The sequence below is a fragment of the Bidens hawaiensis genome, unplaced genomic scaffold (genome assembly GCF_021521415.1).
Source record: "Bidens hawaiensis isolate Kalapana, Puna unplaced genomic scaffold, B.hawaiensis_p1.1 tig00004101_1, whole genome shotgun sequence".
Lineage (NCBI taxonomy): Eukaryota > Viridiplantae > Streptophyta > Magnoliopsida > Asterales > Asteraceae > Bidens > Bidens hawaiensis.
In genome coordinates, this window is record NW_027491241.1 from 394897 (window position 1) to 416568 (window position 21672).

The 21672-nt window shown below is 41.9% G+C and overlaps 1 pseudogene; it reads right to left on the reverse strand.

The window, feature by feature from the left end:
- Positions 1–8585: 8585 nt before the first annotated feature.
- LOC143625328 (epi-neemfruitin B 7-O-acetyltransferse L7AT pseudogene) lies at positions 8586–9934 on the reverse strand (annotated as a pseudogene).
- Positions 9935–21672: the final 11738 nt, after the last annotated feature.

Sequence of the window (21672 nt, forward strand, 5' to 3'; positions counted from 1 at the left end):
CTAAAGCAACATCTATTCTCCATTTTCTTGTCAAATGTTGGTTTGGATGTAGAGGTAGTATTACCAGCCGTTCGTCTCACATAAGGTGGGACGTACGGATTGAGTGGAGAACTCTTTTTAGAAACTTTATCATTATCTCCACTGGTGGGTAATTCTACCTTTTCTTTTGTCTGACCAGATTCGGACAACATATCCGAATCTGATGAGACTGGACTTGATACAGAAATATTCACACTAGAAACAGGCGAACTTGTTTCGCCACAGCTAACACTTGGTTTGACACTAGTAATTCTAATTGGGGTTGACTGAGCAATCTCAAAATCAACAGATTTCTGAACACTTGGATTATAAGTGTAATTATGGTTAAAGGGTGGTGGAACCTCGTGGTATCCGATTCCTGCCCTCTTTGCAGAGGTACTTGGATCACTCACAAGGTGATCAAGGATAGCCGAGGAGTTTCTGAACTGCTCAAGTTTGCGGTTCAGTTCCACCACCTTTACCTGGTGGTCAGCAATCTGTTTATCTCTATCAGCAATCAATTTTGTCTTTTCTTCCAAAACCTCATAACTAAGATCAATAATCTCTATTTTCTCAGCAAGTTTAGTTTTAAGACTTTTAATGTCTTTTTCACAAGCCTTTATCTTAACTTTATAACTGTTTTCTCTTGCTTTAATGAAATGGTGATCTTCTTTAACAGTTTTAAACTCAGCATCTAATTTGACATACTGATCAGTTATATTGGTTAGTTGCTCAGTCAAATTTTCACAATTAGCACAAATAATTTTGGGACATACCTTGGATCTACCATCCTGATCGTTCGCCATGAAAGCAGTTTCTTCTTCATTTGCTTTCTTCTCTCCATCAACCTTCTCAACTTCTACAGCTTCAGTCTCAGCCATGTGTGCTTGTTCACCCAAACCACTTGAGTGTTGGTTCCAGTTGTATTCTCCTGCCTCTCTAGTTAACATGGCATTGATCTCGCGGTTAATTCCAGAGTGTTGGTTAGGCCTAACTTGTCCCCGTTCAACTCTCTCATTCCTACATTCCCTAGCAAAGTGCCCGAACTGTTGACAATTGTAGCACCTTACTTTTGATTTGTCAAATCCAGGCCTACCACCAACAAACTTTCTTCCTGTTTTGTTCATAAAACGTTTTACCCGTCTCACGATCATTGCCATTTGCCATTGCAAATCCATTTCTTCCAAATCGTCAGCATCAATCTGGTCATAATCCTCATCAAGAACGGCAGGGTCCACAATCTTCCCCTGGATATAATTCTCGTATGAAGCAATAAATGAAGCGTAGACTGCAAACTGCTCTTCAGCAGATTTTACACTCATAGGCATCTTGGTGTAATTATTGCTTGTGGGACCAGCTGAATAACCACTTGTAGAGGATTGAGGCTTTGAAGCACTAGATCCTCCAGCAACAAAACATACGTCCCCATTTGAGTTCACAGAAACATTTCCTTCATGTGCAGAGTCAGAACCTGACTCCCCCTTCGAATAAAATGCAGCAGATTCAGGCCTTGAACTTGAGCCTGAGTTAACTTTAGCACCATACATACCAGGGTCTTGTATCTGGTCTGTAGGTGTCTCCTTTCGTACCATATTTAGCTCATAAGTTCTGAGCTTGTTTACTGCAGTCTCTAAGTCACAGTTAGGAAAGTCTCTGTCATCCCTCATTAACACGGTGTACATTTCCCACTTCGGTGGGAGAGCATCTAGAAGCTTTTCAACGATCTCCTCCTCTCGATAGGCAATTGAATAGTTGCTAAGCTCTGTCATTAAGTGATAGTATCGGGTGATAATATCATCTAAGGATTCATTCTTCAAATATTTGAAGACGGAGAATTGGGTTTTTAAAAGTTTAATTTTTGAGGCACGTATACCCACGTTCCCCTCGAATCTGTTTTCCAGAGCATCCCAGAGCTCTCTTGCAGAAGTGTACTTTCGGAATGTATGAAGAACTTCTTGAGGTAGTGCCATAGTAATAGCAGCATGGGCCTTACTCTCAGCCTCGTACATTTTCTTCTCCTCGTCATCCATCTTACTGTACTTCTTAACCACATCACGTCCTTCGTATTGCATGGTTGGAGGTACATATCCATCCTGCATGCACACCCACATCTTGGCGTCCTGATATTTGATATACTGGATGAACCTGTCCTTCCACGCCACGAAGTCCGTTCCCTTCATCAACCTCGGGGCCTTAGTGGCTGACCCCGCCTCTACCTCCATCTTGACTAAATCTGAGATGTTAATCGCTGACATCCTTGCAAAAACCTGAAAAAAAAAAACCTGAAAAAAACACAAAAAAAATATTAAAACAGCTCAGATGGCGAAGTTAAGAATAACTTCGCTGGAAGTTAACTTCGCTGAACAAGAACTTCGCGGATCTTAAATTCGCTTGGCTTGGCGAAGTTAAAAATAACTTCGCTTAAAATGGGCGAACTTAGGATGTAAGCGAAGTTGGGTGGTAAGCGAAGTTGGGTGGTAAGCGAAGTTACGGATAACTTCGCTGTGGCGAACTTATGAGGTAAGCGAAGTTGTGGTTAACTTCGCTAATCCTTATATCTTCGCCGAAACCCTAATCTCCAGTGACGGCAACTTCGCCTGAATTCAGCAACTTCGCCCGATGAACGGTAACTTCGCCCGATGAACACGAAGAACAGTTCAGATCTGAAACTCGGATTTTAACGAGAATTTTGAAGGTTTAAAGGCTTAAACACACTGGTAGGTAGCTTGAATGATTAAACACACCAAAAACTCGTCCCGGTAACACCCGAAATGAGACGAAATCTACACCCGCGTGAAATCCCGAACCTCACAATCGAGCCGATGGCTCTGATACCAATTGTAGGTTCCTGGACGTGGATCGTATACGGGAAATCTCTAACAACGCAGGTGCGGAATCCCTGCGTATATAGATACGAGCGTAGATATTGTATAGATTGAATACACGAACAATGAACACGAGCTATAAGGTAAACACGTTATATTGAATAACCAAACCCGTGACAGTAGGTCACTGTTACAGAGAACAAAACGAAACAAAACGTAAAACCAAAACCCTAACCTACGTTCTCTGCTGAAACGTTCTATTTAAACACGACAACTTCGCCACTGGCGAAGTTGTCAGTAACCTCGCTAGATCAGCAAGTTCGCCATAGCGAACTTGCTGATAACTTCGCTAGTTTACAAAACAAACCATAAACAAACCATTAACTATATTACAGACTCGATAACAAATACTAGACTATGAACTACTGACAAACATGTACCAACACAGGCGCGTGCTCTCCGGGAGGAGAACCAAAAACTAACCGCAGTATCTGCGGAGAAGGAGAAGGCCTTCAAGGCCCTCGAGGTTGAGGTTCAAGCGCGACTCGAGGCCCGCTCCAAGGCTGCCCAAGCTGTTAACGAACAGCTTCGGCTAGCTAAGGAGACTGCGAGGAACGCGACCGAGAGGGCCACCAAGGCTGAAGCTGTTGTTGAGCCTCTCCGCCTGGAGAATGAAGAACTTAAAGCTAAGTTAGAGGCTCTTCAACAGGCTCATGATGCCTTGGCTATGGAGGATGCGAAGAAGCTTCAAGAGATCCTGGACCAGAGGGGTGTGCTTGCGCACACCGAGCGGAAGCTTAAGGGCGTTGAAGAGGCCGCTGCAAAGGATGTGCTTCTCGCCAATCTTAATAAGAACGAAGCTGAACGCGCCTGCACCCAAGCTCTGGTTGCCAAGGAATGGCTTCTTCGAGAAGCATTGCCTCAGGTATTTTAGCTTTATGTCGTCACGCTTTCCTTTGTAGAATAGAAGTTCTTATACTTGTACATTTTTTGTAGGTTGTGCATCGGGTCTTTTCAGAGACATCTTACGACGATGCTATGAGCGCAGCCCTCAACGCTTCTCATGAGGATGGGGAACGGACCGGCTTCCTGCTTGGTCTAGGGTTTGCTGAGAAAGGCGTCCCGCCTTCCAACTTCCCTTTGTATAATGCGGATACCGAAACTATTTATGACCAAGCAGTGAACCAGTATGCTGCCTTCCCGCATCCGGTGGTGGAGAAGGTGAATGAAATTGCTGCTGCTGATGATGGGCTTGCTGTCCTTAGAGCTTTCCTTGAACCGTCACACTCTGTCGATGGTGCGGGTCCAAGTGGGAGTGGTCCTGAAGCATGATCCAAAAGATCCCTTTCCACCACTAGCGTAGATATTTGCTCTTGTACTTCTTTTGTATGCGGGTATATGCCCAGCAATGTTTGTAATATTCAAGTTGATGAAATAAAGAATGTGTTTGTCCTTTTCTTTGTTTATTTTACGCATGTTTACACTTAGCAATTTCTTTAGTACTTAGATAAGTTAACTTTTTGACATGGTAAATTATAAGTTTATTTTTGCTTCCTCTTTCATGATTGTGCGGGTAGGACCGTCACTTGCACTTAGTAGGATGGCTAAACTTACATTTATCCTGCGTGGAAGTTTTCCTCATCTTTTCCTTGAAATTTTCTAAGTGTTCAGAATAAGTTAACCTTTGAACGTGGTAGATGATAGGTTGAAGTTTTGCTTCCTTGTTTGTGATTGTGCGGGTAAGACCGTCACTTGCACTTACAAGGATGGCTAAACTTTACTTACATCTGACCTGCGTGTAGGTTTTCCTTAGAACTTTTTAACATTTTTAGCGTTGTGTTTATGCGGGTTTTGCCGCCTTCCACACGCAACTACTTACTTCTTCACGCATTGGTGCGGTGAATACCGGCACATGGGAAGTTCATAAGTTAAAGGTAAGGCTATCAACACATTGTGTAAGGAGAATCATTTCCATTAGAAGTGGCTCTAGGCCTTTTCTTTACAAGTTTGGAATTGATCTACATATAACATTTGCGTAATTGAGCTCCATTCCATGTTCTTGGGATAGGAGTGCCATCGAGCCTTTCAAGCCGGTATGCGCCTTTTCCCAGGACTTCTTTGATAATGTATGGCCCTTCCCAGACCGGGGCCAGCTTTCCTGGGCGCTCTTGGTTTGAAGCCTCGTTGTTACGCAGTATGTAGTCTCCTTCATTGAAGTTGCAGAGTTTTACCCGCGTGTTGTAGTACTTTTGCATTTGTCGTTTGTAATTTTCTTCACGCACTGCGGCTAAGTCTCTGCGTTCCTCGGTTAGCATAAGGTCTAACCGTATTTCCGCATCATTGTCTTCTGGCTGGATCAAGACCCTTGGTGAGGGTAAACCAATTTCGACTGGGACCATGGCTTCAGTGCCATAAGTGAGACTGAACGGGGTTTCCCCCGTACTGGCTTTTTTCAGCGTTCTGTTTGCACAAAGGACGTGCGGGAGCTCGTCCACCCAGCCGGATCTGTGTTTCAAGAGTCTTTTCTTTATGCCATCGACGATGCTCTTGTTTGGTCTTTCCACCTCACCATTACCTTGCGGGTGTGCCACTGAGGTAAAGGTGTGGGTGATTTGAAGTTCTTTCAGCCACTGCTGTAGCTTCTTGTCAGCAAAGTTGGTGCCGTTATCGCTCACCAGATTCTGTGGAAGTCCAAAACGACAGATAATAAATTCCCAAATAAATTTTTTGATATGTTTTGCGGTTGTTTGGGCTAAAGGTTTTGCTTCTATCCACTTGGTGAAGTAATCGATGGCTACCACTAGGAACTGAACATTTCCTGCTGCTGTGGGAAATGGGCCTGTCATCTTTGAATTAAATAACAATATTTTTCTAGATCTTCCAATGCTTAAAGCAATTAATAAAAGAAAATGATTGTTTTAAAATTTAACTAAAACATAAGTAATAAAAAGTAATTTAGTGTTTGAAACTTTCAAATTTAAATAAAATTTAAATAGTTACCAAATAAAACAATTTGAAGTTTTACTATTATACCCTAATAATTAATTAAATGAAAAAAGGAAAAGAAAAAAATTTGATTAGGTAGAAAGATTTCTCCAACTTTTCACATTAATATGATTTCTCTATTGAACTCAACCCTATATATATATATATATATATATATATATATATATATATATATATATATATATATATATATATATATAGGAGAAGTATAGTTTGAAAACCCTCTCGAGTTAAGAAAACCCGTGAAAAACCTATGTAACATATTTTTTACATGTAATATATGTTGTTACATTTAATACAAAACATCGAAAACATAAAAAAAAATGTTTTGCTATTTTTTTTACATTTTTTAGTAATTTTTATATATGTTTTCAGGAGAGAGAAAATGTAAATAAACTTTAACATTTTTTATTAACTTTAATTGTGATTGTGGACTACAAGATTTAATCTTTAATTAAAAACATGTGGTTAAGAATGAGTTTTTATAGTTTTCACAACTCAAGTGGGTTTTTATTATAACATAATCCTATATATATATATATATATATATGGGAGATTTTAAATGAGAACCCCTTTGAGTTTTAAGAACTCGAAAGAATTCAACGTAACGATTTTTTTTTTCGAATTTTTTTTACACATGCGTAATATATGTAGGTTACATATACGTAAAAAAAATACATAATTTTTTACGCACCGAGTCGACTTATTACATATGTGTAACGGACGTTTAAAGTTGTGTACTCACTGTACATAGTTATTCTCTCTCCTCTTTGACTTTTTTGCCACATTTAATCTCAACCACATATTCCAATCTATTTAATTAAACGTGTGGCCAAGAATTGAGTTCTTAAGTTTTTAAGACTCAACATGGTTCTCAAAAAACCACTCCCCTATATATATATATATATATGGGAAGTATAGAATGAAAACCCACTTGAGTTGTGAAAACCCGTGAAAACCTTACATAACATCGTTTTTTTTTTGTATTTTTTTACACACGTAATATATGTTGTAACATTTAATACAAAACATCGAAAACTAAAAAAAATTGTGTTGCTATTTTTAACATTTTTTACTAATTTTTATTTATGTTTTCAAGAGAGAAAAAAGTTATATTTATATTTACATTTTTTATTCACTTTAATTGTGGACCACAAGATTTAAATTTTAATTAAAATATATGGTTGAGAATGAGTTTCCAGAGTTTTCACAACTCAAGTGGGTTTTCATTTTAACCCTTTCCTACACACACACACACACACACACACATATAGGGGAAGGTTAACGTACAATAATCGCTAAACGTACATTACGTACGCGACATACGTTCAGCTAATACGTTCAGGTTAAGAACTTTGAGAACCATTTTGGACCACTAAAAAAACTTCTAAAAATATTTAAAAAATTATAAACATAAAAAAAAGAAAATTTTAAAAAAGTAAAGAAACCAAAATTCTTATATTTCATTTCGGTTTCATAGAAAAAAAAATAATAATAATAATAATAATAATAATAATAATAATAATAATAATAATAATAATAATAATTCGTATTATACCTATACACATGTGTATAATTTCTTTTAATATCTAGTTACGTAATGTACATATATGCATATTATCATTTACCGTCAATTATACATATGTTTATAAAAAAACATGTTTGCATATATATACATATATGTATAATTTAACTAAACCAAGATTTTTTTTTTACGAAACCGGGAGAAAAATTGAAACTTGGACACGTTGTTGTGCATATGCAACGTTATTTATTGAGATTCAATATCATAGTAGTGATCTATATAGCTAATTTAACAATTACAGGTCATTTGAACGTGAAAAATCTTCATTCATTTGTCAAGTCTCGTGAGTATTATGTAAATGATAAACCAATGGTTTGTTTTCTTTTTTGTTTTATTGGAAGTTAATACAAAGCAGTTTGATAGGTGTTAGATGCTTTAGCAGGGTGAAATAGTTCACACAAGTGGCTAAATGTGTACCTGGCCTAAACCTGTTTAGACTAAATCCACAACCCGTGAAATTCGTACTAGGTTCATGTCATCTCATAAATCTTGCACCCTTAATTGTTGCCATATTTAATCGTAGCAGTATATCTTTGGAAGAGAGTTTTAATATTACTAGCAATTCTATTGTTTGGACTTTTATAAATAAGATAATTAGCTACTATAGTTTTTTACTATGATAACCATCTAAAATGTTGTATTAAAAGTAAATAAAGGTTATATGTTTTCATCCAATACCATTTACGTTTAAAACCCGTTCATTTAAAGTATCAACAAATCAGCATAAACAAACAACACCACATTCATTTTCTTAACGAACAAACACAAACGACAAAATCATGTTCGTTTTGTGTTTGATCATTTGTTCGGCTAAAGTTAAACGAATGAACATGAACAACGCACAATTAATTATATTAATATAAAAAGTTATATATTCAAAATAATATTAAGAAGAAAACTAAATTAACCCGCGGGCTAAAAGCTAGTAGATTAATATACGTAGACAAAGGTCTTCTTAACATGTACGGTTAAAATTCGAAGTAAATAAAACATTACAAAGAAGAAGTTCATTCCAATTTAAAATTATAAATTCATTACAACAAACAGACAGCCCATATCACACGAGCCTTATACACATAACTATAAACTCCAATTACGACAAACATACATGTGATCTTGAAGTAGGACCCATGGAATGTGTTACATAGCAACTTCAACTATCATTTGATATTGGACTTTGATCCACTGAAGCATATGTTAATAGCTCCGGATTGCATTCTAGAATCTTCATTTCTTGTTCATCCAAATTCACCCATGCTTCAATTCCACCACCAGAGTTTGTATCCATTAAGTTCACAACATTCATAAACACCGGGACCCCCTCACCTATGAAACCAGACACCCACGTAGGCTTTCCCCAACCAAAATCAATATCATAGAAACCCATGTTACACCAACTTGTAAAATTATAGTTGTCTATTGGCCCTATTGAGCAAATTTCTCCCATTTGTTGAAGGGACTTTTGCATTGCAACATAGCCTTCATCACCTTGTGCTTTGTTTACAAACTCATCATCGATTTTTGCAAAACTTTCATGCACCTTATTCGCCAAATTATGAAATGTGGTTTCGTGGCTAGCTTTGTACACTGCATTAGAGACCCAAATCATGTTACAAATCATGTTTTTTGACCACTTTATAGCAAGTTTGCTACGAAGGTTCACAAAGTGGGTTAACCGAGAAGATTTCTCGACTCCACATGCTTCTTTAGAGGCTGCAATTGCACACTTCCATATCAAAGCAGATACCACCTTAACTCGTGTTGGTTGTGGCACTCCGTTTCTACTTGCCTCCATTTTTAATGCGGCAATGGCATTCGCATCAAATATGAATCTTTTGGTGCTACATTTGCCTTCCTTTAACATAGATTGAGATATAACCGTGGATATGTCTCGAAGCCACAAGCTTTTCGCAGGGAAAATCGATGGAGCATTAAAATTTGGACAAATGACTTCTTCAGTTCCACAAGCCATGTTAGCCCATCCTTTTAGAAAAGTGTAGAGTGCAGCCCCATCAAGGATCTTGTGTGAAACACACAACCCGACAGCGATTCCACCACACTTGAAAATGTTAACTTGAACATTTGTCGCACTAGCACCCGCGCTAGATTCATCATAACTAGGTTCAAATGGCAAGAACCTGTTGATCAATCTGTGTTGAGGATTGCGCAAAAAGCCATCAAGACGACCATGAACCAAAGCTAGGACATAGTTGGCACCAACATCGTTACAATCAATCGAAAGATTGTTCTTATTCGTTTTAATTGTTCCGGCTAGTGGATAAAACTGAGTCAAGGTTTCAGATAAGGATTTCTTTAAAACCACTGACCTTTGTAGGGCATGGAAGATGTTATCGCCTTTTTGGTTAGGGTAGTACAAGATGACTGGCACATAAGGGGCGACAATAAGTTGATCTAGGATCGAAAGGTTGAATGTTTTCAAATGGTTTGGTGTTGGGGATGATGGCTTAATGCTCTCTTTGGAAATAATTTGGATTTCCATAGCATCAAATGGCTGGTTAATTAGTCGAGTTAGTCTGGAAAAGATGGTAATTGCGATATTAGATATGCCCTCTAAATGCCCTTTTATACTGCGAGTTGTGATCAATACTTTATGCGATTTGATTTCATTGGATTTAATTGTATTTAACCATCATAATTCTTATCAATAATAGAGGCTGGGTTTCTGTGAACTTGATTTGGAATATTATTGAATGTTATAAAATAATAATAACAATAATAGAACATTAATTTTTAACAACTAGCGGGTTAATACACAAGTAATTAACTGCGCTCCACGTAGGATCAATTTTAGTGAATATTTGTATGAAAAGGTGGATAAACAATAAGCAAGCCGTAAAGATAATAAAAAGCCAATCAAACTTTTTTCCTTTTCACAAAATTTCCTCCCAAGCCAGTGGTGGATCTATAAGATTTTTCCAGGTAATGATTCCTAAGCAAAAATTTGGTAAAATGATTCCGAATTTTCCCTTCCCAGTTTTCTTAAAAAATTGGGTACCGTTATCGTTACCGAAATACACTTGTTTCGATACCGATACCACTATTTCATCCCTACCTATGTGAAGAGGTAGGTCCCAGCAGAGCCCAGTTGGACCCGCAGGACTCACCTTGAAGAGAGACGTCTGCGCAGAAACCAACTGGATCCGCAGGACCCACCATGCTCAGAGACGTGACGTCCTTACGCGCAGTACGCAAGCTGTTCCCGCAGGAAATGCCTCCCAATGGCGAAGTACTCCGCCTGTTCCCGCAGCTGCGGATACAAGCCATCAGGGAAGGCCACCCGCGCAGCAAGGCTACACGTACAAGGCACTTAGCTCTCAAAATAATTCAGTAGTCACCTGAAGGAATGAGCAAAGCCGGGAACAATCCCGCACAAAGGCGGGAGGGGGAATACTCCCGCCCAAATAAGTCAGTCCGTACGATACTGGAGGATCTTTTGTACGGTACCTGACGAGGTATGGGCAAAAGATCTGACCAGAGATACGACAGCTCATTGACAACAGTATGGCGAGCAGCATGCTCTTGTACTGTATGTCACTATTAGCCGCTGCCTACTCACCAACTCCTGTCATACCACGTGCATAGCCTGCAGTTGGTGGAAAAGGAATAGTACACAGCAGGCCTGGTCACTGTCAGCCGCTGCCTACCCACCAACTACCAGCATGGCACGTGCGTAGGCCACAGTTGGTAGAACAGGAATACTATTCAGCCGGCTATACCCTCTTGGAAACCTACCTTCGGCTATAAATACCCCATATGGTATGATCATCTCATCTTATCTTGTATCTTGTATCTTATACCTGATATCTGCTCTAGCAATCTCTTAATATACACATATATTCAAGAGCAATCTAGTCTGATTCTCACGCCGGAGGGTGGTCACAAGGAGGTACCCCCCCTTCTCAGTGACGAGCTCACGGTGTCTGTTTTGCAGGTTATCAGAAGAACCATCTTTGCCAGGTCTAACCCCTCGTGGGAAACATCTATTTAACCCCCAGATTATCCGTAATCTGCCCGGGGTCGATTAGTGTTTCTTCATTGGCGCCATCCGTGCATAAAAGCTAGAACTTAATTTCTTTTTTCAGTTTTTTCAAACTTCTGGAAAGATGGTTAAAGAAACTCCGGTAACCACAACCCCAGCTACTGGGGGGAATACCGGCGACTACACAGTTTTTACGAACACTACCCCGGTTACCCAAGCCGGGGCAAGTGCAGTAAATTTTACGAACACTACCCCAGTTACCCAAGCTGGGGCAAGTGCAGTAAATAATCGCTCACTGGGATTCACCGATACCCAGTTAGAGAGACAACGAACGAGGCTCCCCCGCCAAACACTCGATGAAGTTAAAGCGTGGGCGGAAGCACGTCAAAAAGAATTCCAAGCTGAGTTGGATGAACGCTTACGTTTACTCCAACAGGCTGATAAATTCGTAGAGTACTTTGACGATGATTCGGAGGAATCCGATAGTGACGCAAACCCTCGTCATAGGGCGAAAGGGAAGCGTAAGGAAACGGACTCCCAATCGAGAAGGCATTTTGGAGAAACCTTCAAACCAAAAAACGCGGGTGGAAACCCACGTGACTTCTCTAAAACATTTACACCAACTGCTGCAAAGGCGGGAACGTCCAAATTTGCAAGGGACATTGCGGAAGCAATCGTCCCGAAAAGTGCCAAACAGATGTCCAACATCGGCACTTACGATGGTATATCTGATCCAGACGATCATTTGAACAGGTTCATAGCGGGGGCAACCGTCAGTAGTTGGACGGAACCTACGTGGTGTTACATGTTCCAAATGACGCTTGTTGGGGCAGCTAGAGCGTGGTTCGATCGTCTACCGGTCCACCACATCTACGATTGGGAAGACTTCCAGCAGAAGTTTAGCCAACACTTCAGCCAACAAAGAAAGTATACCGAGGAGCAATGGACAATCCTCAATTGCATTCGAGAAAAAGATGAATCTTTGCCAGACTTCATCACTCGCTTCAACTCTAAGAAGCTAAGTCTGGGTAATATCAGCGAAGATCTTGTTCGCGCTGATTTCATCCAAGGCGCGAACGACCCAGAGCTCATCCGCACCTTAACGGGTAGAGATGGCATGCCATCCACATGGGATGCCATCATGACAGCAGCTAAACGCTTTGCGGAAACGGAAAAGCAAATGGGTAGAGATCTCCCCCAGAGCACAAACCTCTACACCCAGAAAACAAGAGAAGACAACATCCTTACCGCCCGACTAAACAAAAAGCGGAAGCTAGGCATTTGGCAGTCAAGGGTAAACTTTGACACCTCATCCGGCTTGCAACATCGGTTAGGCGGAAGGGATAACGTACAGTCGAACCAAAACTCCAGATGGACGCCACTCACCAAAAGCGTCACCGAGATATTCGCCACTGAGGAGCTCCCATGGCCAAAGGCTCCAATAATCCGACATCGTCACAATGCTGATCGGAGCAAATACTGTGACTTTCACAGGACAAAAGGCTACAACACTGAAGAATGCACAGACGTGAAGGACATCGTCGAAGCATACGTCAGAGATGGGACGCTCGCGCACCTCGTGGCATAACAAACGCTGAGCAGGCTGATGCGTGTAGAACCCCAGCTGGGGAAAACACGAATAAAATTGCAGCTTCAATGCCGGAGACTACATATTGCGTAAACAACGAGATCCCGAACCAGGTGCATATCGGCTCAATGGCACTCCCATCCCAACATGGAAGGGAGCTCAATCACACAGTTTGCATGTAGATCAATTCCAAACTTGTAAAGAAAAGGCCCAGAGCCACTTCTAATGGAAATGATTCTCCTTAGAACATTGATGCTGATGATCTTACATTTATACTTATGAACTTTCCACACTGATATGCCGGTCTTCACCGCATACATAAGGGGGGAAGTCGTTGCTTGTGGAAGGCGGCAAAACCCGCATAAACACAAAAAACGGCAAACCTTCACGCAGGTCAGTCATAGGTAAAGTTGGGTCATCCCACTAAAGGAAAGTGCCGGTCTTAACCGCACAAATCATGATAGAAGAAACCGAACTAACCTATTGACAACCACGCGTCGAACGGTTACCCTATTCAAAATACTTAGAAAATTTCTAACAGAAGGATGAGGAAAACCTCCACGCAGGTCAGATATAGGTGAAGTTTAGCCATCCTACCAAGTGCAAGTGACGGTTTTACCCGCACAATCACGAAGGGGAAGCAAAACTTCAACCTATTATCTACCACGTTCAAAGGTTAACTTATTCTAAACACTTAGAAAATTTCTAACAGAAGGATGAGGAAAACCTCCACGCAGGTCAGATATAGGTGAAGTTTAGCCATCCTACAAAGTGCAAGTGACGGTTTTACCCGCACAATCACGAAGGGGGAAGCAAAACTTCAACCTATTATCTACCACGTTCAAAGGTTAACTTATTCTAAACACTTAGAAAATTTCTAACAGAAGGATGAGGAAAACCTCCACGTAGGTCAGATATAGGTAAAGTTTAGCCATCCTACTAAGTGCAAGTGACGGTCCTACTCGCACAATCACGAATGAGGAAGCAAAACTCCAACCTATTATCTACCACGTTCAAAGGTTAACTTATTCTAAACACTTGGAAAATTGCTAATTTAAACTAAAGTATGCATGAGCAAGTCATATAACGTTTATAAAGCAAGTCATCCAGTGAAAGTAGCGGTCTTACCCGCACAAAGATTTATATTTCATAATATTCATTACAAGAATGGCCGGGTAACTACCGCCTACAAGAATATAAATCTGTACAAGCTAAATCTATCCTAACAGTGGGAAGGGATCTTAGTGTTCAAGCTTCAGGACCACTCCCTCCAAACCCACTTGTACCCGCACCATCAGTTGGCTGTGGCGGTTCAAGGAAGGTCTTTAGAATGGCTAGCCCATCATCAGCAGCAGCAACTTCGTTCACCTTCTCCACCACCGGATGCGGGAAGGCGGCATACTGATTCACTGCTTGGTCATATATAGCTTCAGTGTCAACATCATATAAAGGGAAGTTGGAAGGCGGGATGCCTTTCTCAACGAACCCTAGACCAAGCAGGAAGCCGGCCTTTTCCCCATCCTCGTGAGAAGCGTTGAGGGCTGCGCTCATGGCATCGTCGTATGATGTGTCCGTGAAGACTCGATGCACAACCTACAAGAAAAAAATACAAGTATCAAAACCTTTTCTATTTACAAAGAAAAGCGTGAAGACATTAGGAAGCTAAGCTTACCTGCGACAACGCTTCTCGAAGAAGCCATTCCTTGGTAACCAGAGCCTCCTGGAGGGCAGCTTGAGCTTGGTTACGGGCGCGTTCGGCTTCACTTTTGTTGAGGTTGGCAAGTAACACTTCTTTTGCCGCAGCCTCTTCAACGCCCTTTAGCTTCCGCTCAGTGTGGTCAAGCACCCCCCCTCTGGTCCAAGATCTCTTGGAGCTTCTTGGCGTCTTCCATCGCCAAGGCATCATGAGCCTGTTGGAGCGCCTCTAGTTTGGCTTTAAGTTCCTCATTCTCGAGGCGTAGAGGCTCAGCAACAGCTTCAGCCTTGGTGGCCCTCTCAGTTGCGTTCCGTGCAGTTTCCTTAGCCAGCCGAAGCTGTTCGTTAACAGCTTGGGCAGCCTTGAAACGGGCCTCGAGCCAAGCCTGAACTTCAACCTCGAGGGCCTTGAAGGCCTTCTCCTTTTCCGCAGCCACTGCGGTAAGCCTCTTGTTCTCCTCCCGGACAGCCCGCGCCTGAGCTACTTCTTGAATACGAGCTGCTTTTAACTTGTCGTTTTCACGACAGAGCAGCTCGACGCGCGGCTGCATCTGGGCCAGGAGAATCCGAAGCTCGTTGGTTAGCCTACCCTCCTGGTAGCTAGCCATTGCTTCCCCCAACGCACCATTGGGAGCTGCGTGACGAGCCCACTCCACGTACTCCACAGGCGTGCGAAGGGTTGTTCCTCGGAGGATGTTCCATCGTGGAACATACACTTCATTGGAATCCGACACTGCAAAAAACAAAAAGCAGTTAGGAAAAGATGATATATATAAAAAAAAAAAAAAAAAAAAGAGGCCAAAAGAACCCTACGCACCTGTAGGGTCGACAACAGGCCGATAGCCGCCAAACCCATCACCTGAACCCAAGGGAAATCCATCCAAGAGGTCAGGCAGATGGGAAGGAGGCAGAGGTTGGCGAGAAGCCCCAAGCATACCTGAAGTATCGGCCGTAGCTGCCGACTTCGGAGGAGGCATAGAGGCCGCCGCGGTAGAAACCAACGGAGGTGAACTCACCGGAGGTGAACTCACAACCGTGGTCGCCGCTGCGGAAGTACCCGCAGAAATAGTCACTGCCGGCTCAGTGAAAGATTCAGTAAATATGGCACTGACAGCCGGCGGAGATGTCATCACAGTTGGAACAGTTGGCTCAACTGGGTGAGCAACTGAACCAACAACTGAAGCAGGCGCAGCCGCCTGGGTCATCGCCTCAGGTAGGTTGACCAAGCCTACTTCATGGGTCCGGAGGTGCTCCTCCCCACTCCACCCTGGAATGCGGTAGCATCCACGCCTGCACAAAGAAGATATAAGTATAATGGCGGAAAGATATGAAGTTAAAAAGTAAAGGAAGTTTGTACTTACGGGTTTTCTTGAGCCTAAAAGTGCGAACAGGCGGGGACGAACCCGATGGAGCCGGCCTCTTCACGCCGCTCACCGTCGTTGTCCTGGGCTGCTCGGAGGTGACGGTCGTCTCAGCCTCCGGAGCAGTGGTCTTATCACCACCAGGGTTCCCCGCCACCTCCTCGCTCTCGGTCTCTGAATCAGACCGATGCACCAGATCGGCAGTGGAGGCAACCTTCGCCTTCCCCTTCCCGCCGGCAGCCTTCTTCTTCCGCACCAACGGAGGACCATCTGCGGATTCCTCATCAGAAGATGACAAGATTAGAGGAATTCCAGCAGAGGTTTCAGCATTGAGAGGTCGAGGGTTGAATAACGCCTTACCTGGCCGCGTGGCGCTCAGAATAGGGTGGCCTGGCGGGTAGACCTCCACAAACCGATCCCTCGTTTGCTCCAAGATGGGCAACTCGTTCTCATCGAGAGCACGATGGGAACCCATCCGAGCGGGACCATCACTCTCCCGCGGCTGCAGGAGAGACTGCAAGTCGTTCCCCTCTGAAATAAAAGAAACAAACAGTTAGAAGACAAACCTATATAAACAAATAAGACAAAGCATACCGTAAGGGACAGAGTTCAAACCGTATTCGAGGACGATGGGAACCTGTGACGCCTCCTTCCACACCCGGCTCATCCCAAGCATCACCATCCCAGACTCCGCAAAGCGGTATACCGGAGTCTGGACCCGGGAGATCTTGGCGAACCACTCCGCCTCCTGGTAGTTGAGGGCGTGAAGGGCGGGGAGTGCTCTCCCATTCTTAAAGGTCATCGCAAGGGGGACGACGCGAGCGGAGATATAAAAAAACTCACGCTTCCACGACCGAAGACTGCGCTCGGTAGCGCAGATCTTCAACCCCTTGATCCGATTGACCAAGGTGTACCACCCCTGGATGCACCTCCAGGAATAGAAGGTCATCAACCGATCTACGTGGGGCTCCACGCCCAAAATGAGGCACACCCACTCAAAGTGGCGGATCTTGGCGATCGCCATCGGGTGTACCTCCGTCAAATGCACCCCGTGCCTCTCCAAAACACTGTATACAAACTTCGTCAATGGGAACCTGAGATTCCCATAAACGAAGAATGCAGCGTACACCCCTATCTTGCCCTTGGGGGCATCGTACACCGTCTGGTGTGGCTCCGGAAACTCAGGCTCGAACGGCTCGAGCATGAACTTCCGGACGATGTACTGAAAAAGCTCGGCAGGAAGAGCGCACTGGCACTCGCTAGCAGTGCTCTTGTCGTCCTTATCGGAAGTGGACGACGGATTCTCGACGAACACGTCAGACTCCTCGGTAAAAGAAGACATGTTTGGATGTACAGAAAAACGATTTCAGAAGAATGCTCGACGGAATAGTGAGTATTCGCCGGAAATCGTTTAGAAGATGAAGAGAAGTGAAAGTGTGGTTGCAAAGGACCCTCTCCCCCTTTATATACTCATCGCAATTAATGCGATGAATTTAATGCGGAAGAGAGAGAAATCGCAGGTGCAATGAAACTATGACACGTGGCAATGAGCAAGCTGGCAACAGCTGTTGAAAGGACGCGTGCCATTAATTTCGCGGCCACGCGCCCGAAAAATCGCGCCCACGCGCCTGAAAAAGCGCCTGGAATGACCATATACTGTCACGTCGCCATAACTTCCTGCACGTCCTGACACTGTCAGAAGAAACCGTCGGACGACGTTTCAACAGTTTGGACTGTTCTTATCCTTTCACCAACTCTTCGAATTTCAAAATTTCAAAAAGATTCAAAAGTAAGCGGGAAAATACCCCTTACCTTGACAACCAAGTAACTATAAGACAGGTGCGAGTACAGTGTTAAGGCAAAACCCTTCACATACTTAGCACCTGCAGGGAATTGAAGCCAAGAATACCTCGGCGACCAAGTAACTATAAGACGGGTGCGGGTACAGTGTTAAGGCAAAACCCTTCACATACTTAGCACCCGCAGGGAATTGACGCCAGGAATACCTTGGAAGTAACCGTAAGACGAGTGCGGGTACAGTGTCAAGGCAAAACCCTTCACATACCTAGCGCTCCGCAGGGAATTGAAACCAAGAAGGATCTTCTGGGCCATGCTTGCGGAAACGGGAATAACATCCCCGCATAGCGGGAACGTCGAGAACTATATTGTTTGAAGCTCCAAGATGGAATTGGTGGTTTTAACATAATTGATCACTATGTTCAAAACTACCAAAACCTCATGGAGAATCCACACAAGTGGGACTCAACGCTCCTCACTTGCGAGGATGTTACAGACCTACCCGCATCATACCCAGAGATCAAGCAGGAAAGTCGGGAATTTCTGCAAGTGACATTAGGACTTCCGCGGGAAGAATCCCCATGGAAAACCTTAAAACTAAACCCTTTTCAAAAACCCTTTGCTTAAGTCCAAAAGTTCACCTCACTTATTAAACATTCATGAGAAGAACATTGGACTGGGGGGACTTGAAGAGGTAGGTCCCAGCAGAGCCCAGTTGGACCCGCAAGACTCACCTTGAAGAGAGACGTCTGCGCAGAAACCAACTGGATCCGCAGGACCCACCATGCTCAGAGACGTGACGTCCTTACGCGCAGTACGCAAGCTGTTCCCGCAAGAAATGCCTCCCAATGGCGAAGTACTCCGCCTGTTCCCGCAGCTGCGGATACAAGCCATCAAGGAAGGCCACCCGCGCAGCAAGGCTACACGCATAAGGCACTTAGCTCTCAAAATAATTCAGTAGTCACCTGAAGGAATGAGCAAAGCCGGGAACAATCCCGCACAAAGGCGGGAGGGGGAATACTCCCGCCCAAATGAGCCAGTCCGTACGATACTGGAGGATCTTTTGTATTGTACCTGACGAGGTATGGGCAAAAGATCTGACCAGAGATACGACAGCTCATTGACAACAGTATGGCGAGCAGCATGCTCTTGTACTGTATGTCACTATTAGCCGCTGCCTACTCACAAACTCCTGTCATACCACGTGCATAGCCTGCAGTTGGTGGAAAAGGAATAGTACACAGCAGGCCTGGTCACTGTCAGCCGCTGCCTACCCACCAACTACCAGCATGGCACGTGCGTAGGCCACAGTTGGTAGAACAGGAATACTATTCAGCCGGCTATACCCTCTTGGAAACCTACCTTCGGCTATAAATACCCCATATGGTATGATCATCTCATCTTATCTTGTATCTTATACCTGATATCTGCTCTAGCAATCTCTTAATATACACATATATTCAAGAGCAATCTAGTCTGATTCTCACGCCGGAGGGTGGTCACAAGGAGGTACCCCCCCCCTTCTCAGTGACGAGCTCACGGTGTCTGTTTTGCAGGTTATCAGAAGAACCATCTTTGCCGGGTCTAACCCCTCGTGGGAAACATCTATTTAATCCCCAGATTATCCGTAATCTGCCCGGGGTCGATTAGTGTTTCTTCACTATGGCCCCTGACGGAACCAAAACATTTTAATTGGAGAGTACGGTTTAACTTTTATTGTTGTATTCACAATAATATGACGACAATTATCTTTTAATAATCAATGTGTACGTTACAAACACTAAAATCTCAACTTCTTTTAGCATTCTCTTAATATCATATTGATATTTAAATGCCTTAATGGAAATTTTTTTATATATAGAATTAATATCAAATTGATATTCCGTTCGAAAAAAATTGATTCGCTGAAACAAAAAAACTCTTCATAAAGAAATAATAAATTTAGCCTTTGAACAATAATAATATTAAAATATTAGTTTAACATCATTTAGACTCGTAACAGTAAGAAAATATTATTCAAATATTAAAAAGTAAACTAAATAGTTATTCTGAAATTAATAAACTAAACAAACTTGTAAACTAAATAAAAAACGACAACATTTTTTAAGAAGTCTGTTAAAAAAAAATAAGTGGTAATCTTATTTAACTTTTGGTCTCTTAATATCTTAAAAGGCCCATACCATTATTGCATAGTGAAATAAGCCATGACTTAATTGTTTAAAATGGTCCGGTAATCATATATTAGTATTAGGTCATCTTCCTCACTTAGTCGCTTTAGAGAGCCTTTGGTGACAACAAAAAAATAAAATATGACAATCCAATTTCACTTTTTTTTTTATCTCAGTGTTCTCATACTCTCTATGGGTAACCTAGTATTTACTCAGGGGTATCCTAATACATAAGAAAAAAATTGCTCTAATCTACTTAGCCATGAAAGTTGAGGAGTAAACCGACTCTGTCCCAAGTTGTATAAAATTACTTGATGATCTCCAACGTGAATTGTTTTTACTTAGCCTTCCATCCCGGTCATGCATCCTTATGGTGTTTTGTCTACCCTAATTCCCTAAGATAAACAAAATTTTAATCACAAAAAGGTTAATTAGTGCATTAAGTTCTTGATGAAGTTATAGTTACCAAAATAAAACAACTAATACCATACAAATGGCAATAGACTTTTTAATATAGATCATGCATTATAGTTAGAATCTGCATGTTAGTATATTTAAATGGTATCTGCTAATCTGTATTTAATCTAATATAATATGAAAATAGTCAATGAACTGAATATTAAGATTCCCAAGATGAATTAAACTCAAGTTAGAGAGAGCTGCACTGCTCAATTAGTATATTCTGGCATTTTATGTAATGTATCTTGAAAGATACTGTTATATATATAGTGTTTTGCTACCAATTATATATATATATATATATATATATATATATATATATATATATATAACATAAATCATGACTTGTATTGTTGTCTTTGAGGTTTGGGGTGCCCAAGCTAGTACTAGCTAAAAGATGGACTCTTATAAATGGAGGGTTTAAATCATAGATGCTGAAGAATCAAAAAACGAATATCCAATATAACTTATCCGTATGCCAAAACTATGTGGTGCGATAACTTGGTGAACAAAATATCAGATTGTGCAACAACTCATTATGATGCAATTACTTTTCTTATATGCGTTTACTTGATATTTTTCGATTACGTTGGCTACCGATAACAATGTTTAGCGAGAAATTATGTTTGTAATTCACCCGGATATATAAGGGTTGATGTGTGTTAGTGCAGGTATTAATTGCAAACCAGAAATTATTTACCTTCCATGTGTTATTAGCTTGATCATATTTGTGGTCAATTCATTCTAAATCATGCTATTCATCAAATCGTTGCGTTCTTCAGGTCAATTAGGTGTTTCCACAATCTAGTTGATCGATTTGATCAATTATTGTAAATCCCAAGGTTGTCTGGGACCTAACAATTGGTACCAGAGCTATAGGCACAATGATGAAGCCAATTATATTGAATTGGAGTTGATTTGGTATTTCTATTGTTCGATTTACGTGGTAATTGATTCGATTTTTTATTGCGAAGGTTTTTGTTCAGTTTTGAAAGGTTTTCATAGGTAAATGTGATCGAATTTGATAAAATTTTGTTAACAGAGGTTTCAGACTGGTTTTGAAGGTGGTCTTCATCGATTTCATCTTAATTTAGTGTGATTTTGAATCGATTTAGATAGAATTGGCTTTAAATTCGTTCGTGTTATGGTTTAGGATCAAAAAGATCGACA